Raw genomic sequence first — 15,163 nt, forward strand, 5'->3', positions numbered from 1 at the left:
TATATATCTTTTATGGTATGGCTTCTTCAGTCTTACAATTTACTTTTCTACCAGAGAAAAAATTAATCATAACTAATTAGGTATGGGACTAGCCATTCTAATCTTTGAGTGAGATCACCAAGGGTAAGAAAAGAAAATGGGAAAGGGATAAAGTTTCTATTTTTGAAGTATAAAGTTTCTTGTAATATATTTAGTACGTAAAATTTTGATTTAATCGGATGACTAAACTGGGTTAATTCAGAGATTCAGTCTGTTTGAAAGTTTAATTTTTATTTTTAAAAAAAATATTGGATATGTTGATTAAATCAGTTTGGTTTCCTTTATAAATTTTAAAAATCAATTAAACCGATCAAACTATTTTTATTAAATAATAAAAATTTTAAAAATATTAAGATTTTTTATTTTTTAATAAATTGATTAAATTTTTAGTAAAAGGCTTAATATTTTTATTTTAAAAAACAATTCATTTTATTACTCACGGAATTAATTGATTTTTTTATCTAGTTCTATTTTAATAACAAATACTCATCAGTTTAGTTGATTGAAAAAAAAATAGTTAGTTCAATTTTAATTCGATTTAGTTTAAACTTTAGGATTTAGAATTTAGGGTGGAGTTATTACAAATCAAGCATCATCGCTAACTTAACTAGAACATGTTAAAATTCTAAACCAAATGTAATATGTTAAAACCTTAAACCCTGATCTTTTAACTCAGAATTCGGTAATACACCTCTAGTCTACGCTATCTACATCTCCTAAACTGATTCATCGCTCCCCAAGAGGAATGGGACAACATGGTCTAATGTGTTTAGATAGATAGGATAAGTTAGTGTTGATATACTTGATTTGTAATAATCCTACCCTAAACCTCAACGAAATCCGCAGCAATAAAGTTATAATAGACTAACTGTAGAATTTATCATATAAGGAAGTATAGAACATATGTCCCCATGGGCTTGGTGCAATGGTAAGTGGACGGATAAATTTTCTAAGCAAAGAGAGTTTGATTCCTACGTAGCGTAAATAAAATTTCTATAGTGCTTGAATCACTCATGGTGGTAGGTCATCCCTATGGTCTATCTGTGCTTCCTGAATTTATCCGATAGTAAGTAAGAAATTTTCGTAGGGTCGGATCAATCATCTCTGAAAAATACCTAAACATCCGTGTGTGTATTTTTTTTTTGTTTTAAGTATATATAGAATTTAGGAGCTAACACAAATTAGAAGTTTATTATATTTGATATTATTTTAAAAAATTAATGTTTGTTAGGATGTCTATTCTATCCAGAATAAATCAAATGAAATTGAATTTCTTGTTAGTGTGTGCACTTATATGTCAAGACACTCCTTATGTATTTTGTGGATAATTATTTAATAAAGGCAAGAATTTATCATTAATTATTTATTTTTCTGTACGTATATGATTAATGATAAAGTCTCACAGATTAATAGGTATATTAATTTGAAAACAGTTCTTAATCGGATAGATATCTAGAGGGAACATGAATATCTAGATCAACGCTTAGTATGACTAGGTCGAGTAGACCGGAGGGATGGATATCCAAGTTATACTTGGGGGTGCCTTGAGCTTAGAGGTACACTGAACATGACCCGATTAAAAGGAGACCACATATTAAGCATCATTGGTTATTCCTCTTATGAACGAATGTAACTAATCTTTTGACTTGAGACCTTCATTTATTCTATGCATAGAGTTATGTGCTTTGACGTCGTTAAAAGTAGTCTTTAATCGGATTGTGATTGATACGGTAATTGGGAGTATGACAAAATGTAGAGAGAATAGTGCTGAGTCAATAGAGGATTCATCGTTCTCTTGGATTAGGAGTTAACATCCTGGCTGCTTGATAGAGATATTAGTGACTCAAAATCCATGGCCATGAGAGGAACGATTTATCATTCAAGAGGAGTCTATTATATCTTAGAAATCAAGTAAAACAATTAATTTGGTAATGATGCATAATGTACCGAATTAATTGGAATGTAGGTTTAGATGAAGAGATTGAATTACACAGTAATTGGTTCATAGTGGTTTACAGTTTATGACTAATATTAATTTTATCGCGTTGGGTAGCTAAAAACTGTTGTTAGACAGTTACCTTAGTCTGTGTATGAATTTACACTGTCTTCGTGTATAAAACCTAGAGGGTCGCACGCATAGCACGTAGACATGAATAATGGTATCAGAAGCTAGTCGAGATCAAGATCAAATATCGATTTATTTGATACAAAGAAGAGAGAATTCGAATAGTCATAATCATGATGATTAATGGAGAATTCGAAGAGTCATCATAATGAAGGTTATAAATGAAGAATTTATGGAGCCTATAACTCTTCATCTTCCTAATTAATGAAGATCATATATAAATAATGAATTAATTGAGACCTTAACTCTTCGTATTCCTTGGAGGCTATAAGTAGCCATCCTCGGAAAGATGCATTGGGAGTTTTACATTCTCTCCGAGTTTCTCTCGACAACTTTTTCTTCGTTCGGAAGAGATCGTAGTGCTTCCAAGGCTTTGTCGATCCAAGAGGCTAGCACCTAATGGATCGTGTCAAGTTCACGATCTAGTGTGAGTTGATACCACTAGAAGAGTCACACGTGGGACTCTTATCTGTTTATCTGTCTGTGATATCATTCACACCTATCATGAACTCAAGGTATGTTTTTATGTTACTTTTGTGTAAAACTATATATACCACGAAAAGATCTATAATCAATATATGTCTTCCGCTGCGCTCCAAATCCAACATTTCTAATATAGAAATCAAATAGTATTGTATTAGAATTAATTTAATTGTATTAGCTCTGATTTAGCTATAGATGGATTTAATTTTTATTGTGGAAAAAGCTATTATTTTTTTTTAAATATGAGATTCAACATTGAATAAATTAACTTAATTAAATAAATTTGGATTTCCAATCTAGCAATTAAATTGTGTAATATTAACGTTAATTTTTTTAATTATCATAAAATATAAATTTTTGATAAAATTAGAATACACCTCTTGACTATTATTAAAAATCAACACCATGTAAATTTACCAATATACAATTCCCTTATTCCTGTAAGATTTCTAAAGCTTGTTTTTTTTAATCATCCCACCATTCCTAAAGTAAATTAATCGCAACATTATTACTGTAAGGATATTAGCCCAAAACAGCACAAGTACAATAGAATAAATATCAGATCCTTTCTAGAAAATTTATGCGAAGGAAATTGTATACTAGTTATGATAAGAGATATCTTTTTACGTAAACACGAACCTCCGACAACAACTTTATCCTCGTTGGATCTCAGCATGATCAAGTGTTCGCACCTCTTTTGGTATCCACATAAACACTTTCTGTCTGTCTCATGAACTCACAAACTCAGATAAGAAAAACCACCTAAGGTTGTGCTAGCAATCAAACAAGGAGGTTTTAGCTAAAGAGGAAGAAGGAGAAGAAGAGGAGGAGGAACACAAGTCCATCTTCATGAAATAGATCAAAACCCCTTTTGTACTCATTCAATCAATTGCCTTAATTGGCATTAATATTTATCTTCATTCAATGCATGATCAATTCGAATTGATCACCTTTTGCTCTTCATCTAATGCATGATCAATTTGAAATTGACCACCTTTTGCTCTTCATCCAATTCATGATCAATTCTAAATTGAACACTCCTCTTCCTTGATGAATTCAAATTCACCAAGTCACTCAATGAGTCTAACTCATTGATCCTCATCAATTCGAATTGAATCAATGAGTTTAATTTGAATTGGATTTAATCCAATAGTTGGATTCACTTGAGTCCAACTCAATGAGTCTAATTTGGATTAAACTTAATCCACTAATCCATCATATGAACCCATCTCTAATTAACATGTTCTTTGTGTGTGTAACTCAATAAGTTCTTGTAACATTGGCAATGTCTCTAAAACCATTTTAGATACATAAATAATACGTGACATCTAGCAAGATATCATTGCTACCCAAGTGACCGTGTCATCCTCTTATCAATCTATGTGTTTCTTGATCTCTAAGTAGACACATTCAATCAAATAAGTTGAATATCTCATATTGACTCATTTAAGCATTGTCATACATTCTTGTGTCCTACTAATCAAGGGATCCACAGATATCGCTTTTATCAAATGGAAGGGATAGATCTCATCTACATCACTTACATCTCTCCACATAACTTATTGCATATCCAGTGATTGACTTTATAGTCCACCTTGTTATAGGTGGTGTTTGCCGATACCAAAGTACATAACTCCTTATGTAGGGAATTGTAGTGATTTCAGGTCTAAGGACTATTCATACTAATAGTCATTATGAGAATATTTATGACACTCATATAATGATTCATGAAGCATTCTCATGACGGGTTATTTAGTGCATATTCTCTAATATATATCCATATGTCAACCTGATATCTCATATCCATGACTTATAAAATTAAATCATCTGTTGACCTACATGCTAGTCTCAACGGATTAATATTGTCCTTATATATTAATGTTTGACTATGAATAGTTAAGAATAACGTTCTATAATTGTGTGTGTGTGTGTGTGTGTGTGTGTATATCCAACCAATTGATATATTGTAGATTAGAACTTACTATCTTAGGATATTATTACACTTATTCATTTGGCACTAAACTGAAGTAAATATAATAACCAACCTTATCTTTTATTAATTAATTTTAAAAGTGCCCTTGTCAATCATCTCATAATTTTTACCAGGGCTAATACTAATAATCTCCCACTAGCACTAGTGTCAATCACTGAAATATCTAATACCTAGTGACCTAATGTGACCATTATGCTTCCTTTGTGCCAAGGCCTTGGTCAAAGGATCCGCAATGTTAGTATTGGTCAATACTCTGCATATCCTCACATCTCCTCTATCGATGATCTCTCGAATGAGATGTGATCGTCGTAGTATGTGTTTAGATCGCTAATGAGAGTGAGGTTCCTTAGTTTGTATAATAGCCCCATTGTTAACACAATAGAGGTCTATTGGGTTCGCTATACTAGGAACAACACCAAGCTCTGTAATAAACTTCCTGATCCAAACAACCTCTTTTGTTGCAGTTGAAGCAACTATGTATTCGGTCTTTGTTGTAGAATTAGAGACTGTGTCTTGCTTTTAACTCTTCAACTCACAACACTACCATTTAAGCAAAATACATACCTTGACTGTGATCTGAAATCATCCTTATCGGCTTGGAAGCTAGCATCGATGTAACCCTTTATAGAAAGCTCTTCATCGTCTCCAAAGATTAAGAAATAATCTTGAGTTTCTCTAAACAACTTAAAAATATTCTTGACTACTGTCCAATGACCTTCACCTGGATCTGACTAATATTTGCTAATCATGCTTAATGCATACGAGACATCAGGGCAAGTACAAAACATGACGTACATGATATACCCTATAGCAGATGCATAAGAATCTGATCCATGCGGTCCCTTTCTTCCTTAGAAGAGGGGGATTGAGTTTTCGAAAGACTCACATCATGTAACATTAGCAAATCCCTTTTTGGAATTCTGTATGAAAAAATGATTAATCACCTTGTCAATATATGTACTTTGGTTTAAGCCAAACAATCTTTAAGATCTATCTCTATAGATCTTGATGCCTAAAAGTGTAGACTACTTCACCTAAGTGTTTCTTCGAAAAATATTTCCCAAGCTAAGTTTTCAATGATTAAAGAGTAGAGATATCGTTTCCAATAAGAAGTATATCATCAATATACAATATAAGCAAGATGACTGTGCTCCCACTAACCCTCTTGTAGACATAAGGTTTATTTTTATTCTTGACAAAACCAAATGTTTTGATTGCATCATCGAATCAAAGATGACATCTTCTAGAAACTTGCTTTAATCCATAAATGGATCTTGGCAACTTACATACCTTTCTAGCATTTTTTGGATCTACAAAACCCTCAAGTTATGTCATGTACACATCTTCGAGTAGATTTCCGTTAAGCATGCAGTTTTAATATCCATTTGCTAGATCTCATAATCATAGTAAGCTACAATAACAAGCATGATATGAATAGACTTGACCATCACAACTGGTGAAGGTTTCGCCATAGTCTATACCATGAATCTGCTTGAATCATTTAGCCACCAATTTGCATTTATAGGTATACATAATGTTGGATCGTGATACACGTGAGAAAAGGGGGGGGGGGGGGGGGGGAATCACGTGATTTTTAAAACACTTCTTTTTCGGTTTTTAAAACTCAAGTATGCAGCGAAAAGTAAGAAATAAAGGACAAAAAAACTATGAGTAGTTTTTCCTTTGTTCGGAGCCTTTAGTGATTCCTACTCCAAGGCCTAGGTCTCGCAAACCTATCGATGGGTAATCCACTAAAAACCTCTTCCGGTACCCTCGGAAGAAAGAATTGAGTACACAAGAATTAGGTTAAGTGCAACAAACTGCACTTACCCTTTTATGGAAATTAAGTACAAAAAACAAATGTTACCAACACTCTTATGGGAATCAAAATGAAGCATTTTGTGTTGATGTCTATTTGCAGGGTGCAATCGAAACTCCTTGGAGTAGTCATCGGGCTCAATAGCTTCACAATAGAGTCATACTAGGAACCGGGAGCAATAGGAGGCTCAAATGTGCGTAGTAGCTCATATATAGTTGTTGTGTAAGTGCCTACTTGAGACTGCCTTATAAAGGGTTTGGAGGGTGCCTCCCATAAGCATGGAAAGCGCCTCCAATAAGGCAAAAATTATCCCGAGCAAATTGGTACTTATCTGTGATTGTGTCAAAATCTATCACGCGGAAGGCGCCTTCCATAGCCATGGAAGGTGCCTTCTATGAACAATACCAAGGCGCCTTCCATAGCCATGGAAGGTGCCTTCGGTACTGTTCACTCGAAAGTAGACTTGCTTTCTTGCTTGTCCTGCAGCAAATGTGTTAGTCCAAATACCCTGCAAGACAAGTGTTAGCACAAATATGATAAATAGAGTAATTAGTTTCTATCCTCTCAAGACCAGGAACTAGTCAAGGTCTCAGGTTAGGGATCCTAAATGGACCTAAACTGAACTAACGCTTACTGTCCCTCAATCGGGATATGTCCTCACGGTCATTCCCCTCCAGTGACTTATCTTTACTTACCTTTTGCTAGACATCTGGCCAGTCCGTCGACCAGTCTGGACTTCGTGCCAGCTATCCAGTCAGCCTGTCAACCTAGCTGAACTTCCCTACAATACTGAGTTAGCACAATAGATAAAATGGTAAGGTAAAACAGTGTTAACAGAATTCAAGTATAATCTAGAGTTATCTCTGTTGGTTGCTATGCGGAATATCATACCGGTTCTCCTGTATAAAAATTTTGTACAAGTCCTGAACCTTTACTAACAACCTATTGTGTTCTTTAGAAATTAAATTAGGAATCGCAAACGGAACTTAACATTATTGATTTCAAATTTAACTTATCTATTCTTAGTGGTTTAGACTTGGATCACAAATGATGCGTAACATTATTGATCCAAATCCACCCATGTTACAAATTCAATTAAATATTAATTTCAGAAATCAGCTTACAGGTTAAACATGGTGAGACACTAGGCCTTCTTAGGTATGGGAGCATCCACCACTTCCTAGACAAAGCCTTTCAATGAAATCTAATATTTAATTTCCTTATATAACCCTAGGTTTAACCAAAAGGAACAATCGAATCACAAATTCGAAAAATAAAAAAAAACACAAACTCGAATCACAAATTTGAAAACTAGAATCATATGCCTCTTGTGTTTGGTATTTCAAAAACTATACAAAGAAAACTAGTATGATGCGGAAAATAATTACTAGTTATATCTTTCTTTGTAAGCAACAACCTCTTGATCTTCTATCGTATTCCTCTTCTTATCTCGGACGTTGTGTGGGCAACGATCAACCAAGATGAGAATCCACCAAGCCTCCTTCTTCCTTCCTAGCTTCCAAGTTTCGGCCAAGCACCTTTCTCCAAGAGATAGTAATTCTCGGCCACCAACCAAGCTCCAAGGGATGCAAGAGCAAAGCCTCCTTTCTCTCCTTCTTCTCCTAGCAAGAACCGGCCACCACAAGAACTCCAAGAAGGGGATGCATCGACCACTAAAGAAGAAGAGAAGAGGAGAAGAATAGGGCCGGCCACACACCAAGGAAGAGAGGAGAAACTATAGAAGATATGTTGTTAGGTGAGGCACCTCTACCCCCTCTTTTATATTCCTTGGTTTTGGCATATAAGAAAATTTAATTATAATTAAAATTCCTTTATTCTCCTTGTCATTGGTTAATAAGAAAAATTTAATTAAAAATTCTTTTTAACCCTTTACATGGCCGGCCACATCACATGCTCCAAATAAGGCAAGTTTAAAACACAAAATTAAAACTTCCTTATTTGTTTCCGGAAATTTTTAAAATAAAAATTTCTCTAATAATTTTTCCCTTCATGGTTGGTTATAAAAGGAAATTTTATAAATTAAAATCTTCTATTAAAACATGTGGATGATTTCCAAAAAGAAAAGTTATCTTTAAAATTAAAATCTTCCTCTCAATCTACAAATAAGGAAAGATATCAAATCTTTTCTTAATCTTTTGTAGAAACTATAATAGAAAAGATTTAATTCTAAAACTCTTTTTTATATCATTAAGATGGTTAAAAAAGGAAAATTTTATCAAAAATTAAAATCTTCCTTTTAACTACAAATAAGGAAAGATATCAAACCTTTCACTTAATCTTTTGTAGAAAGTTATAAAAGGAAAGATTTAAATTTTAAACTCTCTTTAAAACCATGATATCCACATATGGAAAGATTTTAAATAAAATTCTTTTTATTCTTTACATGGTCGGCCACACCATGCTTGGGCTCCAAGCTAGGGCTGACCACTTATACTTGGCTCAACCTATGACTTGGCCGACCCAAGCTTGGACTCCAAGCTTGCTTGACCGACCACTTAATGGTTGGGTAAAAAGGTGGGTATAGGTGGGTATAACACTTTATAAATAAGAGGCTACGATAGGAACCGAGAGGAGGAATTGGTTTTGGTCTCCCGATGAAATTAAGCTTCCCGTGCTCGCCTCGAACACCTAACTTAATTTCATCAATAATAATTCATACCACTAAAGAATTATTATTGAACTACCGCACCAATCCCAAATTACATTTTGGGCTCCTTCTTATTATGGGTGTATTAGTCTTCTTGTGTTTAAGATATAAAATGTCCACTAATTAAATGAGTTATTAACAACTCACTTAATTAATATCTAGCTCCAAGAGTAGTACCACTCAACTTCATTATCATGTCGGACTAAGTCCACCTGCAGGGTTTACACGACAATCCTTATGAGCTCCTCTTGGGGGCATCATCAACCTAGATTACTAGGATATAGTTTCCTTCTATAATCAACAATACACACTATAAATAATATCATTTTCCAACTTATCGGGCCTCTTGATTTATTGAACTAAATCTCACTCATTGATAAGTCAAAGAAATAAATACTAGATATATGTGTTTGTTATTATATCAGGATTAACAGCACATACTTCCATAATAACAAAGGTCTTGTTCTTTTATTCAGTTAGTATAAAAAGAACTTACCTTAAATGGTCCAGCTCAATACACTCAGAGTGTACTAGTGTAATTTTATAGTTAAGATAAACTAATACCAAATTACACTACGACTATTCCAATGGTTTGTTTCTTTCCATTTTAGATGTGAGCTACTGTTTATAATCTATAAGGAATTGATAACATGATCTTCTGTGTGTGACACCACACACCATGTTATCTACAATATAAATTAATTAAACAACTACACTTAGCATATGTAACGACCCGGCCCTTTGGCCTCTTGGGCGGCCCTTGTGGCGGCCCAACTGGCGACCTCTCATGTCATCGACCGACGACCCTTTGGCCATGCCGTTACTCATTAGGACTTTCCACCCCTGGTAGTGGATTTTTACCTTCCCTAGGATTCGAACTCTAGACCTCCAGACTTATGTACTAGAGTTTATAAATCCTAGTAGCCAAGTGAGCGCCGCTCACTTGGCTACTAGGATTTATAAACTCTAGTACATAAGTCTGAGTCTAGGAAGGTAAAACCACCACTGGGTGGAAAGTCCTAATGGCCATGATGAGAGAGGTCGCCAAATGGGCCGATGACATAGGGGCCACCAGTTGGGCCGCCACAAGGGTCGCCCAAGAGGCCAAAGGGTCGAGTTGTTATAATAAAAAGGCGCTTTTTATTGTAACGACCCGACCCTTTGGCCTCTTGGGCGTCCCCTGGCGGCCTTATGTCGTCGGCCCATTTGGCGACCTCTAATGTCGTCGACGCGACGCCGCGTCGTTACTCACTAGGACTTTCCACTGGCTGATTTTGCCTTCCCAGGATTTGAACTCTAGACCTCCGGGCTTAAGTACTAAAGTTTATGAATCACGGTAGCCAAGTGAGGCGCTCACTGGCTGCCAAGATCATAAACTCTAGTACTAAGTCCGGAGGTCTAGAGTCGAATCTGAAGGCAAAATCCAACGCTGAGTGGAAAGTCCTAGTGAGTAACGGCACGACCAAGGGTCATCGGTCGATGACATGAGAGGTCGCCAAATTGGCCGACGACATAGGGGCCGCCAGTTGGGCCGCCACAAGGGTCGCCCAAGAGGTCAAAGGGTCGGGTCGTTATAATAAACAGGCGCCTTTTATTGTAACGACTCGACCCTTTGGCCTCTTGGGCGGCCCTTGCGGCGGCCCACTGGCGGCCCCTTATGTCGTTGGCCCATTTGGCGGCCTCTAATGTCGTCAATCGACGACCCTTGGTCGTGTCGTTACTCACTAGGACTTTCCACCCCTGGCAGTGGATTTTTGCCTTCCCCAGGATTTGAACTCTAGACCTCCAGGCTTAAGTACTAGAGTTTATGAATCCTGGTAGCCAAATGAGCGCCTCTCACTTGGATACCAGGATTCATAAACTTTAGTACTTAAGCCTGGAGGTCTAGAGTTCAAATCCTGGGGAAGGAAAAAATCCACTGCCTGGGGTGGAAAGTCCTAGTGAGTAACGGCACGGCCAAGGATCGTCGGTCGACGACATTAGAGGTCGCCAAATGGGCCGACGACATAAGGGGCCGCCAGTGGGCCGCCGCAAGGGCCGCCTAAGAGGACAAAGGGTCGGGTCGTTACAGCATATAAATGTAGATATTTGACCAATGTGATTCTTTATTTGTTTATACAAAAAACTAGACTTTTAGTATACACTCTAACAATCTCCCCCTAGGGTTGCCTAGCTCACTCACTATGACTTTGATTGTCTGGCTTCACTCACCAGGACTTCCACCACCTAGCTTCACTCGCTAGGGCCCGACTTCACTCACCAGGACTTCCACCACCTAGCTTCACTCGCTAGGGCCCGACTTCACTCACCAAGACTTCCACCACCTAGCTTCACTAACTAGGGCCCGACTTCACTCACCAAGACTTTCACTACCTAGCTTCACTTACTAGGGCCTGCCTTCACTCACCATGACTTCCACCACCTACCTTCACTCACTAGGGTCCGGCTTTACTCACCAGGACTTCCACTTTGCCTAACCTCCAGTCAGAACTTCTTCTTGCTAGTCATCTAGTCCTGACTAGACTACTCTCTTTTAAACATCAAGTCCTGTTTGGATTAACCCTTGGTCAAATTGACCAAACTCGGGTGCATTGTCAAACATTGAAATCCTAGAGGTCAATTGCACCAACACATAAGGCCATCGATGCCAGCCTTCACTTTGAAGACCCATTTACACCCAATAGGTTGGATCCTTTCAAGTGGATCAACTAAAGTCCATACTTGATTAGTGTACATGGATTTCATTTCGGATCTTATGGCCTCTAGTCATTTTTCATAATATGGGGCATATACAGCTTCCTGATAAGATGTAGGCTCATTGAAACCAGCAAGCACTACATCACCGTGGTCAGATAAGAGAAAGAATATCTATCAAGTCGATAACGGATCCTATCAGATCTGCGTAGAGCTTGTTCTACTTGAACATATTGTTACTCCACAACTTCTTGTGAAGTAATAAAATTATGATCCACAATATCTTATGGTACCTGTTCAATTTCCATCAAGGTTTTGGTTCTAGTTTGTGTATTTTGAATTTCTTCAAGATCGACTTACTTCTATTAGTTTTTTTAGAAATAAATTCTCTTTCTAGAAAGATACCATTTCTGGCAATAAACACTTTGCCTTGTGTGAGATTATAAAAGTAATATTTCTTTATTTCCTTAGGATATCCTACAAAATAATACTTGTCTAATTTGGGTCCTAATTTATCTGAGATTTGTCGAACATAAGCCTCACATTCTAAATCTTCATGAAAGATATCTTGGGATTCTTCCTAGTCCATATCGTATATGGTGTCTTTATAACGACCTTAGATAGAATGCGATTATGTGTGAAAGGGGCTGTCTCTAGAGCATATCCCCAGAAGGAAGGTGGAAGATCTGTTTGAATCATCATCGATCGTACCATATCTAATAAAGTATGATTTCTCCTTTCTGATATAACATTCCACTGTGGTGTTCTAGGTGGAGTAAATTGAGATATTGTCCCACACTCAACAAAATAGTCATGAAACTCTTGGCTAAGGTATTTCCCACCTCGATCTGATCGAAGTATCTTAATACGCTTACCAAGTTAATTTTGTACATCATTATTGAATTCTTTGAATTTTTAAAGGATTCTAACTTGTGTATCATCAGATACATATAGTCGTACCTACTAATATCATCAGTAAAAGTAATAAAGTAATGATAGTCTCCTCTAGTTGCTATTTTAAAAGGATCGCATACATCAGTATATACGAGTCCTAACAAGTCATTAGCTCTTTCACTGTGTCCACTAAATGGAGCCTTTGTCATCTTACTTTGTAGACAATATTCTCATTCCTCATATGATTTAAAATTAAATGAGTCCAAAAGTCCATCCTTATAGAGTTGCGAAATGTGATTATCATTTATGTAACCCAAGCGATAATGTCAGAGATATGTTTGGTTTAAATCATTAGATTTGAACTATTTGATATTTATGTTATAGATTGGATTTTCAAAGTCTAGAATATAGAGTCCATTCATAAGAAGTGCACTATAATAGAATATGTTATTTAAATAAACAAAACAATATTTACCCTTCATTACAAATGTAAAAGTTTTCTTGTCTAAACAAGAAATAAAGATAATGTTCTTGGTTAAAGCAAGCACATATCATCACTTTTCTAGTTCTAAAGTAATCTCAGTGGCAAAGATAAGGAATATGTTTCTACAACGATGACAGCAATTATTGCACCATTACCTACTCGTAGGTCCACTTCGCCCTTCATCAATAATCTAGTCTTTTGAAGGCCCTGCATGTTAATACAAATGTAAGATGCAAGCTAGTATCTAATACCCAAGAAGATGAGATAGATAAATTGACTTCTATAATATATATACCTAAGACAGAAGTCTCGCTTCTTTTCTTTTTAACTTCCTTTAGGTATTATTTACAGTTCCTCTTTCACTGTCCAGTCTCACCACAATAGAAGTAGATTCCTTCCTTAAGTACCATGCATTAGTTTTGGGTTTCCATTTGGCTTGGGTTTACCCTTATATTTAGGCTGTCATTTGCCTTTGCCCTTTTGCACCATCAGTACGTTACTAGGCGTTGCTTTCTTAAAGTTGAATTTAGCAGTTCTCAACATAATTAGCATCTCAGGTAATGGCTTGTCAAGTTTATTCATATTATAGTTCATGACAAACTGACTGTAGCCTTCTAGAAACGATTACAGAATAAGATCAGCGGCTAATTCTTGGCACAATGGAAATCACAATCTTTGTAGGTTCTTTATATACCTAATAATTTTGAGTACATATAGTCCTACGGGCCTGTCTTTTTTGCATCTTGCATTGAAATAAAACCTTAAAGATCTTAAATCTCTCATAACTTGCCTATCCTTGATATAGTTGTCTAAGATGTTCAACCATATCATAAGGATCCATGTTCTCATGTTCCTTCTAAAGCTCAGAGTTTATGGTGGCAAACATAAGGCATGATATATCTAATGCGTCATCTTGATGCTTCTTATAAGTATCATTATCAACTCTAGTGGCAGTAGTAGGGGTGTTTCAGGAATGGGCTACTCTAAGACATATAGTTTCCTTTCTTGCTTGAGAAATATTCTCAATTTTCTGTACCAGTCTAGAAAATTAGCTCCATTGAGCTTGTCCTTATCAAGGATAGATCACAGAGAGTGTATTCGACGTATTTGACGACATGGTAATTTATAATAATAAAATAATAAAATAAGTATCATATTTAGATTATTTAATTAGGTCTTTAATTAAATGATTCTCTCACTAAATTGTAAAGCTTAGTAGGAGCAAGTTATGGATGTGGGCGGGGGCATTGGGGGTGAGCGTATTCGCCTTTTGCCACCAAGTTATGGATGTGGGCAACCAAAGTTTATCTATACTACTAGCTCTAAATCTAATCGCGATGACAATCATATAGGACAAGATTCATATTATACCTCATCTTAAGTTAGTTTTAGCTAATCGCCCAAGACTCGTATAATATAGGTAGACAACTTATATCAATTACATCAAATATAACTCTTGTATAGCTAGATGAACAATACCATTTGTTCATTTGCCCAACATGTGAGATATGCCTCTAAGTTCTCAATCTAATTGAGGTAACTTAGTTAAGTCATACCCAAAATTTAATAATTGGACATCACAATTCTCCTATCATACTCTACCATGAGAAATTGAGTCATTTTACTTTGACAAACATATCTACAATTGATTTAGGTAAAAATGAGTACCAAACTTTGGTAGACATATTAAAAGGACATAAGTATGATTAAACTACATATGCATCACATACAATCATGGCATATCATGGTATACATCAACATATATGCTAAATAGAATGTGGCATGATTATAGCCCCATCTACTACGATCTTCTCAAGCCAATGGGAAGATCGAAAGGTCAACTTACGTAAAAGCATCTTCTCCAAGTGCTTCATTGGTAATTGTGTGTCGTTGTTCTTCTCTCTTTTTCACCATCATCCATGTAGACTAGTTTTTTTTTCTAATTTGTATATTACAAAAATCTA

Source organism: Zingiber officinale, chromosome 10B (assembly GCF_018446385.1).
Source record: "Zingiber officinale cultivar Zhangliang chromosome 10B, Zo_v1.1, whole genome shotgun sequence".
Classification (NCBI taxonomy): Eukaryota; Viridiplantae; Streptophyta; class Magnoliopsida; order Zingiberales; family Zingiberaceae; genus Zingiber; species Zingiber officinale.